Source organism: Somniosus microcephalus, unplaced genomic scaffold (assembly GCF_052327205.1).
Source record: "Somniosus microcephalus isolate GS21.2 unplaced genomic scaffold, FLI_Smic_1.0 unresolved_chr2, whole genome shotgun sequence".
Taxonomy (NCBI): Eukaryota; Metazoa; Chordata; class Chondrichthyes; order Squaliformes; family Somniosidae; genus Somniosus; species Somniosus microcephalus.
The window spans coordinates 67,026,209-67,050,280 of record NW_028225180.1 but is presented as its reverse complement, the minus strand read 5'-3'; the positions used below and the strand labels follow the sequence as shown (position 1 = coordinate 67,050,280).

Below are 24,072 nucleotides of genomic sequence, written 5' to 3'. Positions count from 1 at the left end.
TAACCAGCAATGCTACCCCACCTCCTTTTCCTTTTTGCCTATCTTTCCTGAATATTGAATACCCCTGGATGTTGAGTTACCAGCATTGGTCCCCCTGGAGCCATGTTTCTCCGTAATTCCAATCATATCATGTTCATTTACCTCTATTTGCGCTGCTAACTCATCCACCTTATTACGAATACTCCTTGCATTAAGACACGAAGCCTTCAGGCTTGTTTTTGTAACGCACTTAGACCTTTTAGAATTATTATTTACTGTGGCCATGTTTGTTTTAAACACTTGGGCCTAGAAATTCAGTATAGCCACTTTTGGGGCAGTAAAGTCGGGCGGGCGCTAAAGTTTGCGCCCGGTGCAAAGTCGATGGCACGTCGCCGATATTCAGTAGCTTCGCCCTAAGAGGTTGCTTGAGCGCTAAAACTGGCGTTGCACGCCTATCTTTAGGCGCTAAGCTGGCGGTGCAGAGGGATAGCGCCGAGGCCGGGCGCAGCGCAGGTGCGGTCATTTCTTGATTGACAGCAGACACCCTGGCGCCGGCTAGCTCTTAAAGGGGGAAGGGTCGACTTGCTCTGCTGCAACGGCCTGCACACTGCAGCCTTCCAGCTAGGCCTGAACACTGCTGGTGATCAGAAGGAGCCATGGCAATGGTACAGAAGGCCCGTGAGCGTGCCCTGCGCTTCTCAGCCCATGACTTGAAGGTGATGGTGAGGGCCTTGGAGAAGAGACAGCACATCTTGTTCCCGGACACTGGCAGGAAGCCTCCAACCAGCGTCTATAGGAAAGCCTGGAGGGAGGTCGCCCGCTGGGTGTCGGCCACCGGCGATGCCCCCAGGGACAATGTCCAATGCCGGAAGAAGTTTAATGACCTGGCCAGGATTGTCAGGGTGAGTACCCTTTCCAGTCTCCTCCTCATCCTTGCATGTACACCTGACATGATGGGCAAAGGGACCTGAAAGCCCTAATGGTCAGCCCTCAGCCAGCAGCTATGGGACAGTCATGAACATCAATTGCACATTCTGCACTTTACACCATGGGAGGCAGCGCACACCACATCAGGGCTACACACTGGCCAAGCTATTCCACCATGGGAGGCAGTGCACACCACATCAGGGTTACACACCGTACTTACAGGCTGTCCTTTCTCTTGCAGGGAAAACTTGCCAACAACCGAAGGCACCAGGAGCGGACCGGGGGAGGCCGCCCCCAGATCCAGGAGCTCACTCCCCTGGAGGAGCGCGTGAGTCGCCTCATGGGACCCCGGGTGATTGGGCCCGTCGCCTGTGGAGATGCCGACCCTCTTCTGGGCCACAATGGTATGGACATCACCTTTTGGACCTCTCTCGTCGCACTTGTGCATCCGATCTACCTCCTTTGCCATTGTCCGACCAATGCGCTGAATGCCACCAGTCATGCCTCCCTCGCTGACGCCCTCTCCTCACTCTAAAGCTACTCTTGCGCCTTCCTGCTTTCAGCTGGTGATGAGGAGCTCCCTGAAGCTGCCAGTGACAGCCCCGAGGAGGAGGAGGAGGAACAGGAAGGCGGACCTTCCCCCCCCCCCCCCACAAGAGGGGGGAAGGATCGGAGGGGAGTGCAGTAGCTGGGCCCAGTCGCTGCCGGCAACGTGGCAAGGGTCGGCCAGCTCTGCCCCCTGCGCCCCAGCGGGAGAGTCCGGACTCCAGTCCGGCCACCTTCAACTCAGAGGAGGTGCGCCACCTCGATCAAATGGCCCAGGATTCGGATCACCGGCACACCGAGCTGATGGGGGTAGTGGCACGGATGCCTGAGGCCATCGAGTCCCTGGCTAGTAGTGTGCGCGAGTTCGGGGCCTCGCATGCCGCGAGTGGCCGGCTGATCAGTGATGCCGTCCAGACAGTGGCTGCTCTGTTGCGGTCGCAGGGCAACAGGGGCACTGACTGCTGCCACACACGCTGCGTCAGCCAGGCATCGCCTGGACACCCGCCGTGCTGCAGCAGCACAGCAGGCTGCCCTTCGGCAGATTGGTGCGCATGCTGCAGTGCGGGCCCGTGCGAGTGCCAGAGTGGCACATCACCAGCCAGGGCCGACCATCCGCCAGATTGCACACATTCCTCCAGCCGTCACCGCCACTCCCCCAGTGGCGCCTCAACGGCAAGCGGCTGCGAATGATGTTGGCCAGGCACAGCTGCGCCAATCACCAGCCGGACCCTCGAGGGGCAAACCCCGTCTAGGCCGCCCCCCAAGGGCACCTGCCGGAAGGACATCTGACCCTCAGGAGCCTTTCCCCAGCCTCGCAGCAGCCACTGGGCAGAGCTTGCGGAGGAGCAGCAGGCCGGGCAGGGGCCCCAAAAGGCTCGACAAGGTCTCGCCCTCGTGGCCCAAGAAGTAGACGGTGTGGCCAAGTGTTATTTTATATGGCGATGCCTGTTTCTTTTGGCCATGGTTGTTTTGTTTCTGGGGATGTTTTTTGGGTTAAGGCCGAGGATGAAGGCCATTTTTGAACAAACGTTCAGTTATTCCTCCCCAGGTTGTGGGAGTGAGTCATTTGATGTACTGCTTTTTGGGGCCGTTTAATGTTTCTGGGTTTCATGTGTGAAGGGGTTTCATTGGTCTAAAATAAAGATTTCTCTTTATTCAGAGAGTGTCCATGTTTGTTGCTGTAAGTGTTTGTTGCCTTCGCCGGCTGAGGGCTTGCGGAGCGGCTGCGTTCATGTTCCTTCATGGCCACTAGGCATTCCCTGACGGGGCTTAGAAGTGACGTTCAATAAGCCGCCGACGGACAGCCCTTGGACCTTCTCGCTCCCTCCTGGGATGGTACTCCTCCTCCTCATGCTCCTCCTCCTGAGGTGGTGGTCCAACGTGAGGTGGCAGTGCCTGAGTCCTGCGGAGAGCCAGGTTGTGCAGCATGCAGCAAACAACGACGAATTGGGACACTCGGTCCGGGGAATACTGCAGAGATCCGCCGGAACGATCCAGGCAGCGGAACCGCTGCTTGAGGACGCCAATTGTTTGTTCGATTATGTTCCTGCTCGCTTGATGACTCTCGTATGCCTCTTCAGCAGGGGTCCTGGGCGCGCGGAGCGGGGTCATGAGCCAGGTACACAAAGGATAGCCTTTGTCCCCGAGAAGCCATCCTCTTGGGGGAGGCTGTGCCTCGAACATGTCACGCACAGTTGTCTGCCGCAGGATAAAGGCATCGTGGCTGCTGCCTGGAAAGCGGGCATTGACAGCTAGGATGCACTGCTTGTGGTCACACACCAGCTGCACATTGAGGGAATGGTAGCCCTTCCGGTTGCGGTAATCCTCGGCATGCTCCACAGGTGCCCGCAAAGCCACATGCGTACAGTCAATGGCGCCCTGCACCAAGGGGAAGGCCGCAAATCTTGCAAATCCCAGTGCACGCTGATGCTGCCTCTCCAGGGCCATGGGGAAGGAGATGAATTGCCGTCTCCTTCTGAAAAGGGCATCGGTCACCTGGCGGATGCAGCAATGCACGGCAAACTGGGATATGTTAGCTATGTCCCCAGCAGCGGATTGGATGGAGCCGGTGGCATAGAAGTTCAAGGCCACCGTCACCTTCGCCTCCACCGACAGAGACGTCCTGCTCCTGAGCTTTGGATGCAGATCTCTGTGAAGCAGATGCCAGATCTCTGCAACCACCTCCTTTCGGAATCTCAGCCTTTTTACACATCTCGCGCCACTCATGTTGAGGTAGGTGCGCTGCTGGCGGTATGCCCTGACTGGGTAAGGCCTATGTTGCCAGCGCCTGTTGCCCCCGCTGCGTCTAGCCAGGGCTGCCCCTCTCACACCGCGTCTGCGAGCCCTACGGACATGACGCTGAAACTCAGCGTTGGCACCCCATGCAGCACCCATAATATGCTGCCAAACAGTCAAATATACAAGAGGCCACTTGCAACGCTCTGGCCTGAAGCCAAAAATACCTGAGCTAGTGTGGGCCCAAACCAGAAAGCTGTCTTCCTTGGTCTCTCGCTCCAGAAATCCGTTGCACAAGAGCGTTTGCTGCAAAATGGCTGCCCTTTATAGTGCAGGGTAAGTGCCCTTTAATTTACGCTCCCCGGGTCCCGCGTCGGCTCTGTTGCGTTCCACTAAACAAGCGTGCCGGCCGCACAATGGGGCGGTCCCACTGAAGTTCTGGATCGGGGCGCGCAAAGGGCGTTGCACGAGGATATGACGTCATTTTCTGCGCGCGCAGGTGAGCGCGTGCTAAACTTTGCGCCGGCGCTAAATGTGTACTTAATTTGGGGCGAGGCGCAGATCGCGCTGCGCCCGGACGCTACACACATAGCGCCCGAAATTCACTTCTCTTGGCGCTAACGGCTGGCGCAAGTAACTGAATTTCTAGGCCTTGATTTCTCCGTTTGCCACCTTTGTTATTCTCCTTCCTGTATTTTGCTTCTATCCTTGTTTCCCTTTCCTTTGTCTCCCTGTTCAGGTTCCCAACCCCCTGCCATTTTAATTTAAACCCTCCCCCACAGCACTAGCAAACACTCCCCCAAGGACTTCGGTCCCGGTCCTGCCCAGGTGCAGGCCGTCCAGTTTGTACTAGTCCCAGCGTCCCCAGAACCGGTTCCAATGTCCCAGGAATTTGAATCCCTCCCCCTTGCACCATTCCTCTAGCCACGTATTCATTTGAAGTATCCTTCTATTTCTACTCTGACTTGCACGTGGCACTGCTAGCAATCCTGAGATTACTACCTTTGAGGTCCTATTTTTTAATTTACCTCCTAACTCCCTATATTCAGCTTTTAGGACCTCATCCTGTTCTTTACCTATATCGTTGGTGCCTATATGCACCATGACAACTGGCTGTTCACCCTCCCTTTCCAAAATTTTCTGCAGCTTCTCCGAGACATCCTTGACCCTTGCACCAGGGAGGCAACACACCATCCTGGAGTCTCATTTGCTGCCGCAGAAACGCCTATCTATTCCCCTTACAATAGAGCCCCCTATCACTATAGCTCTCCCAGTCCTTTTCCTCCTGTTTTGTGCAGCAGAACCACCCCTGGTGCCTGGAAGTTGGCTGCTGCTGCCTTCCCCTGGTAAGCCATCCCCCCCCCCCCCCCCCCCCCCCCCCCCCCCCCCCCATCAGTATCCAAAGCGGTATATCTGTTTGAGGGGGGGATGGCCACAGGGGACCCCTGCACTACCTACCTGCGCCTACTCACAGAAACCCCACAGTGCAGATAGAGGCCATTTCGGCCCATTGCGCCTGCACCGACACATATCCCACCCGAACCCCGTAACCCCTACACCAACACATATCCCATGTTGGTCTGTTGGTCACCCGCTCCCTCTCTGCCTGTGCCAACTTTACCTGCGGTGTGACCGACTGATCAAACGTGCTATTCACGTTGTCCTCAGCATCGCGAATGGTCCAGTATGTATCGAATCGCTGCTCCAGCACCGTAATGCGGTCTGCCAGTAGCTGCAGCTGGACACACTTCCTGCACACATGGTTGTCAGGGACACAGGAAGTGTCCATGATTTCCCACATAGTGCAGGAGGAGCATACCACGGCACCGGGCTGCTCTGCCATGAATTACCCTTTAATTAATTGCAATTAAATTAAACAAATGAATCCCACCAATTTCAGTACAGTTACATGATATATTTAAGGGCACTGGTTTACAAACTGTCCCCGCTACACCACAGAGACCTTAAACTATAAACCACAGAGTTAAAATTTTAAGAGAGAAATACTCCAGCCAATCACTTACCTGTTTTGGGGTGACGTCACACCGCGATTACTTTTTACTTCTCTCCTTCCCTGAGATTGGAGATTAGTAAACCTACCTGAGCCTCTGGGGCCTCTTGTAGTCGATCCTCCGCTCCGAGATTCCTCCCGCCGCTGATGCACTGAGGCCTACCTGAGCCTCTCGGGCCTTTTGTAGCCGCTCCGAGATTCCTCCTGCCGCTGACGCACTGAGGCCTAACTGAGCCTCTGGGGCCTTTTGTAGACGCTCCGTTGCTCCGAGATTCCTCCTGCTGCCGCCGCCGCTGATGCACTGAGGCCTACCTGAGCCTCTGGTGCCTTCTATAATCACTTCGCCGCTCCGAGATTCCTCCCACCGCCGCTGACTCACATGGACTTGATATTAAAGGGACGGTGGTAAATTGTTTTTTTAATTGCCTGAGTGATGGGAGGCAGTGAGCAGTTGTGAACAGATGTTCTTTCTGACTAGAGAGAAGTATGCATTGGGACATCCAGGGGTCGGAATTGGGACCTTTGGCTTCCTTATGTTTTAAATGACCTGGACTTTGGGATAGGGACTGGACCTTTGCGGTTTGCTGATGATACAAAGTTTGACTCTTGTAAATGCTGACCAGGGTAGTAGCAGACATTAGAAATACACAGACAGTCCTCTACTCCCTCTTCACCCACGACTGTGTGGCTGTTAATGGTTCCAACACCATCATCAAGTTTGCAGATGACACCACGGTAGTAGGCCAGATCACCAACAACGATGAGTCAGCCTACAGGGAGGAGGTCCAGCTTCTCGAAGTGGTGCGCCGACAACAACCTGGCCCTTAACACCAAGAAAACAAAGGAAATAATCGTGGACTTCTGGAAGTCCAAAGGCGGAAGTCACACCCCCATCCACATCAATGGGGCGGAGGTGGAAAGGGTGGCCAGCTTTAAGTTCCTCGGAGTCCACATCACGGAAGACCTCTCCTGGTCCTTCAACACCTCCTCTCTGGTGAAGAAGGCCCAGCAGCACCTATATTTCTTGAGGAGGCTGAAGGGATGTAATCTGTCACCCCCGATCCTCTCTAACTTCTACCGCTGCACTATAGAGAGCATCCTGACAAACTGTATCACGGTATGGTACGGCAGCTGTAGCTCCCATGACCGGAAAGCCCTGCAGCGGGTAGTCAAAACTGCCCAACGCATTACCGGCACCCGGCTACCGACCATAAAACATATATATCAGAAACGCTGCCTACGGAGGGCACGGTCCATCATCAAAGACCCTACCCACCCCAGCCACAGTCTGTTCACCCTCCTACCATCTGGAAGACGCTACAGATGCATTCGCACCCGTACGACCAGATTTAGGAACAGCTTCTTTCCCAGGGCTGTCATCCTACTGAACTCCACAAATAAACACTAAAGCCTGCACATCTGCCGATGCACTTTATTATGGTCATATTTATGCTAATATATATGTACAAATGTATGTTGAAATGTTTAAGTGTCCTAATCCAAATTGTACACTCTCTGGAGCCGCAAGCCTACATTTCGTTGTACAGCACTTGTGCACTAACAATGACAATAAAAGTTGATTTGGTTTGATTTGATTTGGGCAGACACATGGCAGATGCTATTTAATGCGGATCAGTGTGAACTGACTTGATTGTCGTATTTTGAGTCTGTGGGAAATAGCAGAGGGATTGGCGGGGGTGGGGGGGGGGATTATTCAGAAATCTTTGAAGGTGGCAGGCTACGTTGATGAGGCTTTTGAGAGTGCGTGGGATATCTTGCTTTGTAAATGGGGCATTGAACTCTATAACAAGGAGGTCAATGCTAACCCATTACAAATCACTGGTTGGGCTGGAGTATTGTGTACAATTCTGGACACCGCACTTTAGGAAGGATGCCAAGGCCATGGAGAGGGTACAGCGGTGGTTTGCCAGGATGATACCAGGGATGATGGACTTCAATTATGTGGAGAGATTGGCGAAGCTGGGATTCTTGCCTTTAGAGCCAGGAAGGTTAAGGGGAGACCTAATAGTTATTCAAAATTGTCGGGGGTTTTGATAGATCAAGTAGGAAGAAAGGTTTCCTCTGGCAAGTGGGGTGTTAATGAAAGGTCATAGTTTTAAAATAATTGACAAAAGAGCTGGAGGAGAAATGAGGAGTATTTGTTTTTCAGAGGTTTAAAATCTGGAATGCACCACCTGAGAAACTGATGTAAACAAATTCCATGGGAGCTTTCCAAAGGCAATTGGAGCTGTACTTGAAGAGGATGATTTTCCAGGGTTATGCGGAGAAAGCTGGGGTGTGGGATGAGTTTGCACATTTTTTCAAAGAGCCGGCACAGGCACCGTGGGCCGAATGGCCTCCTGTGTTGTAAGATTGGAAGGGGTTTGATCCAAGAGCCCAGCAGATATTAACTGTCTGCCCGCCCGCAGCACCAACTTGGAAAGAACTGACTTTTTTGTTCCCCACAATATCAATATTCTACTGCGTGTTAAGGTAGTAGCAGACACCCAAATATATTTCAAATCCAACTCTCAATAAATAATCTTACAATTCTGAACTGGACACTGGGTTTTACTTAGTTATTTTCTATCAGTAAATCTATTTCTGAATTTCACAATGGCAGTTGAATTAAATGATTATCATTTAAGTATAAACAGATAAAATGATACGTAAATCTCATATTTTACTAAATATTAGTAAAATTATTCCAATTAATTATTTTGTGCTATCAGAATAAAGTTTCTTGTTGGTCACATGAACCAGGCTAATAAATACATATAATTTGTTAACAGTAACAAATTGAAATGGTTTAAGACAATCAGATGTTCAGAGCTGATGAGGTGTATTTCTAACATATAGTCATAATGGCACAGAAGGAGGCCATTCGACCCTTCGAGTTCATGCCGGCTCTCTGCAGTGCAATCCAGTCAGTCCCATCCCCCTGCGCTATCCCCGTAGCCCTGCAAGTTTATTTCACTCAAGGGCCTATCCAGTCTCCCTTTAAAAATATTGAGTGTCTCTGCTTCCACCATTTCTTCTGTCGGCAGCGAATTCCAGGTTATCACCACTCGCTGCGTAAAAAAGATTTTCCTCACATCCCCCCTGTATCTCTTGCCCAAAACCTTAAATCTGTGTCCCCTAGACCTTGCACCATCAACTAGTGTGAAAAGCCTTTCCCTGTCGAGCCTATCCAAACCCATCATAATCGTGTACACCTCTATCAAATCACCCCTCAACCTCCTTTCCTCCTATGAAAACAAATCCAGCTTCTCCAACCTGTCCTTGTAGCTAAGATCCCCCATCCCCAGAACCATTCTGGTAAATCTCCTCTGCACATTCTTCCTAATGTGTGGTTACTAGAACTGGACACAATACTCCGGTTGTGGCCTAACCAGCGCTTTATAAAGGTTTAGCATTTCTTCTCTACTTGTGTACTCAATACCTCTATTAAATATGCCCACGATTCCTTATGCTTTGCTAACCACTCTCTCAATATGCCCTGCCACCTTCAGGGACCTATGCACATTAATTCACAGGTCCCTCTGTCCCTGCACATTCTTTAAAACTGTGCCATTAAGTGTACATTGCCTCTCACTCTTCCTTCTGCCAAAATGCATCTCCTCATACTTGCCTGTATTAAATTCCATCTGCCACTTGGCTGCCCATTCTGCTCGACTTTCTATGTCCTGTTGCAGTCGATTGGTATCATCATCACTGTTTGCCACACCACTAAGTTTGGTGTCATTGGCAAATTTAGAAATTCTACTCTGTATTCCAATATCCAGGTCATTTATTTAGATCAAAAACGCAGTGGCCCCAGCACTGACCCTTTGGTAACACCACTGTCTACCATCCTCCAGTCTGGATAAACAGCCATTTGCTACAATGTGCCGTTTTCTGTACTGAAGCCAATGCCTTATCCAAGCTGCCACTGACCCACCTATTCCATGAGCCTCAATTTCATTAACCAGCCTTCTATGTGGTACATTTCCATCCTCCGGCAGCCCCCCCGCCACCACCGCGCATCTAGGGAATATTGGAAAATTATGGAAAGCCCTTCCACTATCTCCTCTCCTAATTCCCTTAGCAACCTGGGATGCAAGCCATCTGGACCAGACGATTGTCCACTCTAAGCATAACCAGCCTTTTTAGTACATCCTATATCAATTTTCACCCCTTCCATTGCTTCTACCGATATTTTGTCACCTCCTTAGTAAACACCGATACCAAGTACTCTTGAGTATTCTATCCTTGCCCTGCGTCTCTAAGCATATAGCACCTTCGTTGTCTCTAATAAGCCCCACCCCACCTCTTACTACCTGCTTACTGTTTACATGCCGGTAGAATATTTTTGGGTTCCCTTTTATGTTAATCGCCATTCTACTCTCATATTCTCTCTTTGCCAATCTTATTTTCATCTTCAGATCACCTCTCAACTTATTGTATTTGATCTGATTCTCCCTTAAAGAAATCAACTGACATGCATCATACACCCTCCCTTTTTTTCCCCATCATTTTCTCTATCTCCCTCCTCATCCAAAGAGCCCTTGCTTTGGTTCCTTCACCCTTCCCTCTTGTTGGAATGTACCTAGCCTGTACTTGGAACATCTCCAGAAAGATCACCCATTGTTGCGTTACAGTTTTTCCTGTCAGTCTTTGGTTCCATTTTAGCATGGCTAGATCCTTTTGCATCCCAATGAAGTTAGCCCAATTCCAGTTTAGAAGTTCCACTCTAGATTGTTACTTGCTGATCTAAATCTTATGATAAGATGATCACTCGTACCCAAGTGTTCTCCCAAAGACACTTGGTCGCCCTGGCCCATTTCATTCCCCAGCACCAAATCCAGCAATGCCTCCTTCCTAATTGGGCCAAGAACATATTGGACAAGGAAATTCTCCTGAACACATTTCAGAAATTCCTCCCCCTTCTCTCCCTTTACCCGAGCATTGTCCCAATCGATATTTGGCTAATTAAAGTCCCCCAATATCAACACTTTATAGCTCTTGCATATCTCTGCAATTTCCCTGCAGAATTGCTCCTCTGCCTCCCTCACTATTTGGGTGGGGAGGATGGGCCCAGTGAGCTCACAGTGTGTAACCCGGGGAGGAACAGCCAGTGAGACCAGACAGGTGGAACCCGGGGAAGATGGGCCCAGTGAGATCAGACCGTGTGTAACCTGGGGAGGATGGGCCTAGAGAGATCAGACAGTGTGATACCCGGTGTGGATGAGCCCAGTGAGATCAAACAGGGTATAGCCCGGGGAGGATGGGCCCAGTGAGATCAGACATTGTAGCACGGGTAGGATGGGCCCAGTGAGATCAGTGTTTACCTGGAGAGGAAGGGCCCAGTGAGATCAGACATTGTAACACAGGGCAGGTGGGCCCAGTGAGATCAGACAGTGTGTAACCCGTGGAGGATGGGCCCAGTGAGACCAGACATGTGTAACCCGGGGAGGATGGACGCAGTGAGATCAGACATTATGTATCCTGTGTGGAACGGGCCCAATGAGATCAGAGTGTGTGTAACCCAGGGAGGATGGGCCCAGTGCGATCAGACAGTGTGTAACCCGGGGAGGAATGGCCCAGTGAGATCAGACAGTGCATAACCTGGGGAGGAAGGGCCAGTGAGACCAGACAGTGTTTTACCCAGGGAGGATGGGCCCAGTGAGATCAGACAGTGTGATACCCGGTGTGGATGAGTCCAGTGAGATTAAACAGGGTGTAGCGCGGGGAGGATGGGCCCAGTGAGATCAGACATTATGTATCCTGGGTAGAACGGGCCCAGTGAGATCAGACAGTGTGTAACCTGTGGTGGATGGTCCCAGTGAGATCAGACATTGGCCCAGAAATTAGGTTTGGGGGCTTGCCGCTCGTGCAAGCCTCCGATTTGCACTCACCTGGCGTGCCGACATATGAAGCCTGGGCCTGCTTGGAATTCCTGTCACTGGCCCGGTTCAGATGTCGGCACGCTGTGCTTGCCTGATCCAGTGGCGTAGTTAGTGCGATGTGCCGGCAGGGATCAGGTGAGCACTGTGCAGCAAATCAGGGGAGGGGAAACTTCATTCATGAGTTTGATAGTAAGAACTGTCAAACTCATGAAAAGTACGGGCGCCCAAAAGACTAGTTTAACTTTAAATAAAATTTTAAAAAACAACCCAATAATTAAATAAACTATAAATAACTTTAAAAAACTATTTTAAACAATTAATCAAATTTTTGAAAAAAATAATTTTTTAAGAAATCGGGTCTAAAAATAAACTTACCTTACTGTCAAGTCCTTAAAAACAATAAAGCTGTGGAAAAAATGTCATAATTTTAAATAATAGACCACTTACCTTAAAGAATCAAGTCCTTACGCCTCCTTTTTATATGTCTAAAAAGTTCAGGCCCTTACACACGGGCAAACCTGTCAAAAAGAAGGAAGTTCAACACGTGCGCGCAGAGTCCTGCGCGCGCGCGTTGGACCTCTGAACCCCTTGGAGGAAATGCCGTTTCCCGCGCATGCGCTGTGCATGCTGAAATCCGGCACTTCCAACGGGTCCATGCGTGAGTACCCCGTCCGTACTCACGCGTTGGGACCGAAATTACTGGCCCATTATATATCCTGGGTGAGATTAGACAGTGTGTAACCTGGGGAGGAAGGGCCAGTGAGACCAGACATGTGGAACCTGGGGAGGATGGGCCCAGTGAGATCAGACAGTGTTTTACCCAGGGAGGATGGGCCCAGTGAGATCAGACAGTGTGTAACCTGGAGAGGATGGGCCCAGTGAGATCAGACAGTATGTAACCCCGGGGAGGATGGGCCCAGTGCGATCAGACATTGTAACACAGGGAGGATGGGCCCAGTGTCTAACCTGGAGAGGATGGGCCCAGTGAGATCAGACAGTATGTAACCCCGGGGAGGATGGGCCCAGTGCGATCAGACATTGTAACACAGGGAGGATGGGCCCAGTGTCTAACCTGGAGAGGAAGGGCCCAGTGAGATCAGACTGTGTGTAATCCGGGGCGAATGGGCCCAGTGAGATCAGACAATATGTAACCCCGGGGAGGATGGGCCCAGTGCGATCAGACAGTGCGTAACCCATGGAGGATGGGCCCAGTGAGATCAGACTGTGTTTGACCCGGGGAGGATGGGCCCAGTGTGATCAGACAATGTGTAACCCTGGGAGGATGCGCCCAGTGAGATCAGACTGTTTGTAACCCGGGGTGGATGGTCCCAGTGAGATCAGACATTGTAAGACGGGGAGGATGGGCCCAGTGAGTTCATGACAGTGTGTAATCGGAGAGGATTGGCCCAGTGAGATCAGAAAGTGTGTAACCCATTGGGGATGGGCCCAGTGAGATCAGACATTATGTATCCTGGGTAGAACAGGCCCAGTGAGATCAGTCAGTGTATAACCCAGGGAGGATGGGCCCAGTGAGATCAGACAGTGTGTAACTCGGTGTGGGTGGGCCCAGTGAGATCAGACAGTGTTTTACCCAGGGAGGATGGGCCCAGTGAGATCAGACATTGTAACACGGGGAGGATGGGCCCAGTGTTTAACCTGGAGAGGAAGTGCCCAGTGAGATCAGACACCCAGAGAGGATGGGCCCAGTGTGATCAGAAAGTGCGTAACCCGGGGAGGATGGGCCCAGTGAGATCAGACATGTGTAACCCGTTGTGGTTGGTCCCAGTGAGATCAGACATTATGTATCCTGGGTAGAACGGGCCCAGTGAGATCAGACTGTGTGAAACCAGGGGAGGATGGGCCCAGGGATGTCAGACAGTGTGTAACCTGTGGTGGATGGTCCCAGTGAGATCAGACATTGGCCCAGAAATTAGGTTCGGGGGCTTGCCGCGCGTGCAAGCCTCCGATCTGCACTCACCTGGCGTGCCGACATATGAAGCCTGGGCCTGCTTGGAATTCCTGTCACTGGCCCGGTTCAGATGTCGGCACGCTGTGCTTGCCTGACCCAGTGGCGTAGTTAGTGCGATGTGCCGGCAGGGATCAGGTGAGCACTGTGCAGCCAATCAGGGGAGGGGATACTTCATTCATGAGTTTGATAGTAAGAACTGTCAAACTCATGAAAAGTGCGGGCGCCCAAAAGACTAGTTTAACTTTAAATAAAATTTAAAAAAACTCTTTTAAACAATTAATCAAATTTTTGATTTTTTTTTTAAGAAATCGGGTCTAAAAATAAACTTACCATAGAGTTATACAGCACGGATCGAGGCCCTTCGGCCCATCGTGTCCGCGCCGGCCATCAAGCCCTGTCTAATCTAATCCCATATTCCAGCATTTGGTCCGTAGCCTTGTATGCTATGGCATTTCAAGTGCTCATCCAAATGCTTCTTAAATGTTGTGAGGGTTCCTGCCTCCACAACCCTTTCAGGCAGTGAGTTCCAGACTCCAACCACCCTCTGGGTGAAAAAGTTCTTTCTCAAATCCCCTCTAAACCTCCCGCCCTTTACCTTGAATCTATGCCCCCTAGTTATTGACCCTTCTACTAAGGGGAAAAAGCTCCTCAGTATCCATCCTATCTATGCCCCTCATAATTTTGTACACCTCAATCATGTCCCCCCTCAGCCTCCTCTGCTCCAAGGAAAACAAACCCAATCTGCCCAGTCTCTCTTCATAGCTGAAGCGCTCCAGCCCTGGTAACATCCTGGTGAATCTCCTCTGCACCCTCTCCAAAGCTATCACATCCTTCCTGTAGTGTGGCGACCAGAACTGCACACAGTATTCCAGCTGTGGCCTAACCAGTGTTTTATACAGCTCCATCATAATCTCCTTGCTCTTATATTCTATGCCTCGGCTAATGAAGGCAAGTATCCCATATGCCTTTTTTACCACCTTATCCACCTGTTCCGCCGCCTTCAGGGATCTGTGTACTTGCACACCCAGATCCCTCTGACCCTCCGTCTTGCCTAGGGTCTTACCATTCATTGTGTATTCCCTTGCCTTGTTAGTCCCCCCAAAGTGCATCACCTCGCACTTTTCCGGGTTAAATTCCATTTGCCACTGTTCCGCCCATCTGACCAACCCATCTATATCGTCCTGCAGACTGAGGCTACCCTCCTCGCTATTTACCACCCTACCAATTTTTGTATCATCCGCGAACTTACTGATCATACCTTTTACATTCATATCCAAGTCATTAATGTAGACCACAAACAGCAAGGGACCCAGCACCGATCCCTGTGGTACCCCACTGGCCACAGGCTTCCAGTCACAAAAACAACCTTCGACCATCAATTCAATTCAATTCAATTCAAATCGCTTTATTGGCATGACAAGTTACATCTTATGTTGCGAAAGCATTGGAAAACATTCATGTTTGTTCACAAAAATACAGATCTATCCATACAGTGTATAGACAGATATATCCCTGAGTGTATAAATATACTTTCATATAATTTATATATACTCTTATCTTATCTTTAGTGGTTGTCCCTCTGTTTATGGCAAGCTGTAACATAGTGTGCCGCCAGTGTTATGCAACTTCTCTCTTCCCCTAGTAGGTATGGGAGATTTTGGTCGTCATTCAATTTTCTGAATTCCGGGCATATTTTTGTAAATTTTGGGTAGAAATTCTCCCTTATGCCCTGATATTTTCTACAAGCTGTGAGGAAGTGCATCTCTGTCTCCACCATTCACTGACTGCAGTGAGAGCATATCCTGTCCTCCCTTGGTAGCCGGGTCTGCCTGTGTCTATCTTTTTCGATCGCCAGGCTATGTTCACTAAGTCTGTACATTGTCAGGATTTTTCTCAGTTTGCTGTCCTTTACCATGGTCAGGTAATCAGCTATGTTGTATTGTCTGTTTAGGGCCAAGTAGCAATTGAGTTTGCTTTGGGTTTTTGTTGTTTCTGCCCAATATGTCAGATATTTTTCCTTTTGCTTAGCGACGATTGTGTTGGGTCGAATTCTTTGTGTTACGCTGTCACTGTCCTGTGGCTGGTTATTGTTAGTAGTGTTAGTAGTTACTTCACTGAGTCCCAGGACTAGTTGACTGAGGGTATTCTTCTTTATGGTCAGCTCTTGGCATTTCAGGGCGTCGTAGTGATAGCATTGGGGGTTGCTCATTTGTAGGTGATTCCAAAATTTGGTGGCTCTTTTTTGGATAGTGATTATTAATGGATATTGGCCTAGTTCCGCCTTTGCCTTCTGCCTTCTGTCACTAAGCCAGCTTTGTATCCAATGTGCCAAGGCACCCTGGATTCCATGGGCTCTTACCTTCTTGACCAGCCTCCTGTGCGGGACTTTATCGAAGGCCTGACTGAAATCCGTGTATACCACATCCACTGCGTTACCCTCATCCACACACCTAGTCACCCCCTCAAAAAATTCAATCAAATTAGTCAGACATGATCTTCCCTTGACAAAGCCATGTTGACTATCCCTGATTAATCCTTGCCTCTCCAAGTGGAGACAAATTTTGTCCCTCAGAATTTTTTCCAATAATTTTCCTACCACTGATGTTAGGCTCACTGGCCTGTAGTTCCCCAGTTTTTCCCTATTTCCCTTCTTGAATAATGGTACTACATTAGCGGTTCTCCAGTCCTCTGGCACATCCCCTGTGGCAAGAGAGGTCCTGAATATATGTGTTAGAGCCCCCGCAATCTCTTCCTTTGCCTCACACAGCAGCCTGGGATACATTTCGTCCGGGCCTGGGGATTTATCCATTTTTAGGCCTGCTAAAACCGCCAATACCTCCTCCCTCTCGATGTTAATATGTTCGAGCATATCACAGCCCCCCCGCCCTATTTCTATGTCTACATTGTCCTTCTCCATAGTGAAAACAGATGCAAAAAATTCATTTAGAACCCCTCCTACATCTTCCGGCTCCACACACAGATTGCCACTTTTGTCCCTAATGGGCCCTATTTTTTCCCTAGTTATCCTCTTACCCTTAATATACTTATAAAACATCTTAGGATTTTCCTTTATTTTGCTTGCCAGTGTTATTTCATGGCCCCTCCTTGATCTCCTAATTTCTTTTTTAAGTATCCCCCTGCATTTTTTGTACTCCTCTAGGGCTTCCTCCGTCTTTAGCCTTTTGTATCTGCCAAAAGCCCTCCTTTTTTTCCTAATCCATTCTCGTATATCCCCTGACATCCAAGGTTCCCTGTGGTTTTTGGAACCACCCTTGACCTTTACGGGAACATGTTGCCATTGTATGATCTCAGTCTCTCTTCTGAAAGCCTCCCATTGCTCCGATGCGGATTTTCCTACAAGTAGCTGATCCCAGTCCATTTTGGCCAGATCCTGCCTTATCCTATTAAAATCGGCCTTTCCCCAATTTAGAACCTTTATTTCCGGCCCATCCCTGTCCTTTTCCATGACCACCTTAAATCTCACCATATTATGGTCACTGTCACCAAAGTGCTCACCTACTAGCACTTTTTCCACTTGGCCTTACTGTCAAGTCCTTAAAAACAATAAAGCTGTGGAAAAAAAATTATAATTTTAAATAATAGACCACTTACCTTAAAGAATCAAATCCTTACGCCTCCTTTTTATATGTCTAAAAAGTTCAGGCCCTTACACACGGGCAAACCTGTCAAAAAGAAGGAAGTTCAACACGTGCGTGCAGAGTCCTGCACGCACGCGTTGGACCTCTGAACCCCTTGGAGGAAATGCCGTTTCCCGCGCATGCGCTGTGCATGCTGAAATCCGGCACTTCCAACGGGCCCATGCGTGAGTACCCTGTCCGTACTCACGCGTTGGGACCGAAATTACTGGCCCATTATATATCCTGGGTAGAACGGGCCCAGTGAGATTAGACAGTGTGTAACCCGGGGAGGATGGGCCCAGTGCGATCAGACAGTGTGTAACCTGGGGAGGAAGGGCCAGTGAGACCAGACATGTGGAACCCGGGGAGGATGGGCCCAGTGAGATCAGACAGTGTTTAACCCAGGGAGGATGGGCCCAGTGAGATCAGACAGTGTTTAACCCAGGGAGGATGGGCCCAGTGAGATCAGAAAGTGTGTAACCCGTTGGGGATGGGCCCAGTGAGATCAGAGATTATGTATCCTGGGTAGAACCGGCCCAGTGAGATCAGTCAGTGTGTAACCCGGGGAGGATGGGCCCAGTGAGTACCGACAGTCTGTAAACCGTGGAGGAACGGCCCAGTGCAATCACACATTGTGTAACTTGGGGAGGATGGGCCCAGTGTGATCAGACAGTGTTTAACCCGGGGAGGATGGGCCCAGTGAGATCAGACATTGAGCAACCCGGGGAGGATGGGCCCAGTGAGATTAGTCAGCGCATATCCCGGGGCGAATTGGCCCAGTGCAATCACACATTGTGTAAACTGGGGAGGATGGGCCCAGTGTGATCAGACAGTGTGTAACCCGGGGAGGCTGAGCCCAGTGAGATGTCAGTGTGTAACTCGGGGAGGATGGGCCCAGTGAGATCAGACATTGTGTAAACTGGGGAGGTTGTGCCCAGTGAGATCAGACCATGTGTTACCCAGGGAGGATGAGCCCAGTGAGATCAGACAGTGTGTAAACCAGGGAGGATGGGCCCAGTGAGATCAGACAGTGCTTAACCCGGGGAGGATGTGTCCAGTGATATCAGACAGTGTGTAATCCGGGGAGGATGGGCCCAGTGAGATCACACTGCAGCTGTTTATCTAAAGCACAAAGAGTAAATTGCACATTTGCGCCCAAATCCCTGGGGATATTCAGGAAGCCGGGCTGGGGATCCGAGGGAAGGGACAAAATTAAACAAACACTCTGCCTTGAAATGTATTTTTTAGTACGCAGAATAAGGTCTACATTATTTCACGCTTTCAATATTTTTCTCATTTTCTACTCTGACATAATTACATCTCCCCGTGAATGACGGAATGATTGATGAAGGTCGACAACATGAAGTAAACAGGGACTGTAGACTGAGGAACAACAGCAGGTGAACCAGCACAGGATTGTGAGAGCACCAACCAGAGAGAACCCTTCTGATTCAAAGAGCTTCCAGAGATCGACTTTGGAGAAAGGTCAGAGAAAGTCCGAATGACTCAGATAAACACTGGTCATATAGACAGTACACAAAGTTTACAAGATGAGGCAGATATTGGTGAGGATGAGACTGGGAGAGTCTGACCACCGAGTACAATTATCCAGTATGTGGCCGTGCAATGGGATATGAAGTGAGATCAGTTTCTATCTCTAAACACACAGCGAATCTTGTGTTTTTGTTCGAGTAAAGGGGTTTGATCTAAGAGGTGACTCTGGGGTATAGTCTGTCAGAGCCCACCAGATGGACACGTCTCTGTTTATTAGGTGGGGCTGAACTCACACGGACACCATCAGATCTCAATGTTAAAATATCTCTGGTCTGGTGACAATTCAAGGGGAACAATTGAACAGAGAAACTAATTAAAATCAATTCATTGAACACGATTCAGAGACAAACCTATACCCTTTGACCTGCAGCTATGGAGTATTATTAGATAGTGAATGCTGAGCGCAGCATTATTACATCGGAAGTAGGAACACGAGTAGGCCATACAGCCACTTGAGCCTGTTCCGCTATTCGCTGAGATCATGGCTGATCATCGACCTCAACTCCACTCTCCTGCCTGATTTCCATATCCCTGGATTCCACTAGAGTCCACAAATCTATCTATCTCAGCCTTGAATATACTCAAAGTCTTAGCATTCACAGCCCTCTGTGGCAGAGAATTCCAAAGATTCATAACCCTCTGAGTGAGTGAAGAAATTCCTCCTCATCTCAGTCTTAAATAGCCGGCCCCTTATCCTGAGGCTATGTCCCCTAGTTCTAGACTCTCCAGCCAGGGGAAACAACCTCTCAGCATCTACCCTGTCAATCCCCTTCAGAATCTTGTATGTTTCAATGAGCTCACTCTCATTCTTCTAAACTCCGGAGAGTATCGGCCCATTCTACAGTGGCAATTTGTGTGTAGAGCCAGAGGATGTAGGCGGGGTTTTAAATGAATTTTTTGCATCTGTGTTCACTATGGAGAAAGACGATGCAGACATAGAAATCGGGCAAGGGGACTGTGACATACTCGAACATATTAGCATCGAGAGGGAGGAGGTGCTAGCGGTTTTAGCGGGCCAAAAAGTGGATAAATCCCCAGGCCCGGACGAGATGTATCCCAGGCTGCTGTGGGAGGCAAGGGAGGAGATTGCAGGGGCTCTGACACTAATTTTCAGAACCTCTCTGGCCACAGGGGATGTACCAGAGGACTGGAGAACAGCTAACGTAGTACCATTATTCAAGAAGGGTAGCAGGGATAAACCAGGGAATTACAGGCCAGTGAGTCTAACATCTGTGGTGGGGAAATTATTGGAAAAAATTCTGAGGGACAAAATTAATCTCCACTTGGAGAGGCAAGGATTAATCGGGGATAGTCAGCATGGCTTTGTCAAGGGTAAATCATGTCTAACAAATCTGATCGAATTTTTCGAGGGGGTGACTAGTGGGGTGGATGAGGGAAATGCTGTGGATGTGGTTTACATGGACTTCAGTAAAGCTTTTGACAAAGTCCCGCATAGGAGACTGGTCAAGAAGGTAAGAGCCCATGGGATCCAGGGTGCCTTGGCGCGTTGGATCCTAAACTGGCTGAGTGGCAGGAGGCAGAGGGTGATGGTCGAAGGTTGCTTTTGTGACTGGAAGCCTGTGTCCAGTGGGGTACCTCGGGGATCGGTGCTGGGTCCCTTATTGTTTGTGATCTACATAAATGATTTGGATGAGAATGTAAAAGGTATGATCAGTAAGTTCGCAGATGACACGAAAATTGGTGGGGTGGTAAATTGCGAGGAGGAAAGCCTCCGGCTACAGGACGATATAAACGGGTTGGTCAGATGGGCGGAAAAGTGGCAAATGGAATTTAACCCTGAAAAGTGCGAGGTGATGCATTTTGGACGGACAAATAAGGCAAGGGAATACACAATGAGTGGTAGGACCCTAGGAAGTACAGAGGGTCAGAGGGACCTTGGTATACATGTACATAGATCCCTGAAGGCAGCGGAGCAGGTAGATAAGGTGGTTAAAAAGGCATATGGGATACTTGCCTTCATTAGCCGAGGCATAGAATATAAGAGCAGGGAGGTTATGATGGAGCTGTACAAAACGCTGGTGAGGCCACAGCTGGAGTACTGTGTGCAGTTCTGGTCGCCTCACTATAGGAAGGATGTGATTGCTTTGGAGAGGGTGCAGAGAAGATTCACCAGGATGTTACCTGGGATGGAGCGCCTCAGCTATGAAGAGAGGCTGGGCAGGCTGGAGTTGTTTTCCTTGGAGCAGAGAAGGCTGAGGGGGGACCTGATTGAGGTGTACAAAATAATGAGGGCACAGATAGGGTAGATAAAGAGGAACTTTTCCCCTTAGTGGGGGGGTCAATAACAAGGGGGCATAGATTCAGGGTAAGGGGCAGGAGATTTAGAGGGGATTTGAGGAGGAACTTTTTCACCCAGAGGGTGGTTGGAATGTGGAACTCAATGCCTGAAAGGGTGGTGGAGGCAGGAACCCTCACAACATTCAAGAAGCATTTGGATGAGCACTTGAAATGCCATTGCATACAAGGCTATGGACCAAATGCTGGAAAATGGGATTAGACTGGACAGGGATGGATGGGCGGCGCAGACACGATGGGCCGAAGGGCCTCTTTCTGTGCTGTAAAACTCTATGACTCTATGACTCTCATCATAGGACAGCCCTCTCATCCCAGGAATCAATCTAGTGAGCTTTTGTTACACCACCTCCAAGGCATGTATATCCTTCATTAGATAAGGAGAACAAATCTGTGCACAGTACTCCAGGTGTGGTGTGACCAATGCCCTTTTCAATTGTAGCAAGACTTCGTTACTCTTATACTCCAAGCCCCTTGTAATAAAGGCAAACATACCATTTGCCTTCCTTATGCTTGCTGTACCTGCATGCTAGCTTTCTGTGTTTCTTGCATGAGGACACCCAAATCTCTCTGAACACCAACATTTGAAAGTTTCTCACCATTTAAAAAGTATTCTGTTTTTCTATTCTTTCTCACATTTCCCTACATTATACTCCATCTGCCACCTGACTGACCACCCAATTAGTCTGCCTATATCCCTTTCCAGACTCTGTGTTCCCCTCACAGCTCTCCTGTCCCACCTAGCTTTGTATCATCAGAAAACTTGGATACATTAACTCGGTCGTTCATCTAGGTCATTAATATAGATTGTAAATAGCTGAGGCTGCAAAACTGATCCTTGCGGCACCCCACTAGTTACAGCCTGCCAATGTGAGAAAGATCTGTTTATCCCTATTCTCTGTTTTCTGTCCGTTAATCAATCCGCTATCCATGCTGCTATATTACCCCCAACTCCATGAGCCCTAATCTTATCGATTGCCTTTTGGAAATCCAAATATCCTACATCCACTGGTTCCCCTTTATCTACCCTGCTAGTTACCTCCTCAAAAACTCTAATAAATTTGTCAAGCATGATATCCCTTTCATAAAACCATGTTGATTCTGCCTAATCATGTTATGATTTTTCTAAGTGACTTGATACCACTTGCTTAACAATGGATTCTAGCACTTTCCCAATGACTGATGTCAGGCTAACTGGCCTGTAGTTTCCTGTTTTCTCTCTTCCCTCCTTTCCTGAATAGCAGTGTTACATTTGTGACCTTCCAATCCGCTGGGACCCTTCTAGAATCTAGGGAATTTTGGAAGATCAAAACCAATGCATCCACTATCTCTTCAGCCACCTCGTTTAGAACCCTAGGATGTATGCCATTAGGTCCAGGGGATTTGTCGACTTTTAGTCCCAATATTTTCTCTAGTACTTTTTCTCTACTTACATTAATCACGTTCAGTTCCTCACCCTTGGTTCCACACCATTTTTAGTATGTTTTTTGTGTCTTCTACTGTGAAGATAGATACAAAGCATATGTTTAACTTTTCTACCATTTCCTTATTCTACTTAATAATTTCTCCTCTCAGACACTAAGGGACCAACGTTTACTTTTACTACTCTCTTCCTTTTTTACATACTTGTAGAGGCTCTTATAATCTGCTTTTATATTTCTTGCTAGTTTTCTCTCATTCTATTTTATCCCTTGTCAATTTTTTGGTCAACCTCAGCTGGCTTATGAAACTCTCCCAATCCTCAGGCTAACTATTATTCTTCGCAACATTATAAGCTTCTTCTTTCAATCTAATGCTATCCTTAACTTCTATAATTAGCCACGGTTGGATCACTTCTCCCGTGGTGATTTTGTTTCTCAATCGAATGTATTTTTTTGAGAATTATGAAATATTTCTTTAAATTCTAGCCAGTGCTTATCTACTGCCATACCTTTTAATCTATTTTTCCAGTCTACCTAAGCCAACTCGCCCCTCATACCATTTAATTGGCTTTATTAATTTACCTTAGGACTTCCCCAGTTTAGTACTGGGGATGGTGGAAGACATTAAACGCCGGGTAGGTGTTTGCCTCCTGTTTCATTGGTCACAGACACACACCATATAGAAGTACAACAACACGGATGATGGGCAGCACGGTGGCATAGTGGTTAGCACTGTTGCCTCACAGCGCCAGGGACCCGGGTTCAAATCCGGCCTCGGGTGACTGTCTGTGTGGAGTTTGCACATTCTCCCCGTGTTTGCGTGGGTTTCCTCCGGGTGCTCCGGTTTCCTCCCACAGTCCAAAGATGTGCGGGTTAGGTTGATTGGCCATGATAAAAATTGGCCCTTAGTGTTAGGGGGGATTAAATACGTGGGGTTACGGGGATAGGGCTTAGGTGGGATGTGTTGTGTATGTAATATGTGTGCTACTTTGAACCTATGGACAGGACTGCACTACTTGTTGGGCGTAGTGATACGCAGTACCACTCCTGGCCATAGGGGTATAAATAGTACTGTGGGTACTGATCCCCCTCAGTTCCCGCCTGTGGGCATGAAGTAAAGACCTATGTATAGTCCCTACCTCCAACCAGTAAAGACCTGTTTGAGTTATACGTTTAAGTCTTTGTGTTAATTGTTCAATACAATACACATACTTAACACTGGCGACGAGTCGGTTCGAACCCTGCGGCAGTTATTCCACAGCGGCTTCGTCCAAAGACAGGACGTTGAAGAGAGGTTCCAATCCTCAACACCCCACTGAAAACTGAAGGGCAGCAGAAATCCTGACAGCTTCCAGCGACTGGAAGCGACAGGCATTAGGACCCTGAAGCCTCCATCAACGACTGAAAACGGGAGGACAGAAGACATCCTGCAGCTTTTTCAACCTCGGTGGTGGGTAAGCCAAGCAGCGTTGGCTGCAAAGACAGGGCTGGGGGAAGTCGGAGGTAGAAGGGCAATCGATCGAAATCCCTGATAAGGGCCGCATTCGGGCTGGAAGGCGCAGCGTCGGCAGACACTGAGGGCGCGAGCGGG

General features: G+C 49.1%; 1 protein-coding gene across 1 annotated transcript in view; it reads left to right on the top strand.

Moving 5' to 3' along the window:
* The window catches only part of LOC147092775 (NACHT, LRR and PYD domains-containing protein 3-like), an 83,200-nt gene that overhangs the window by 10,775 nt on the left and 48,353 nt on the right, over positions 1-24,072 (top strand). Inside the window, exon 2 of the mRNA XM_085976022.1 lies at positions 18,545-18,678. The gene's annotated coding sequence lies outside the window, so the exon portion shown is untranslated. The remainder of the gene's footprint in view (positions 1-18,544; positions 18,679-24,072) is intronic.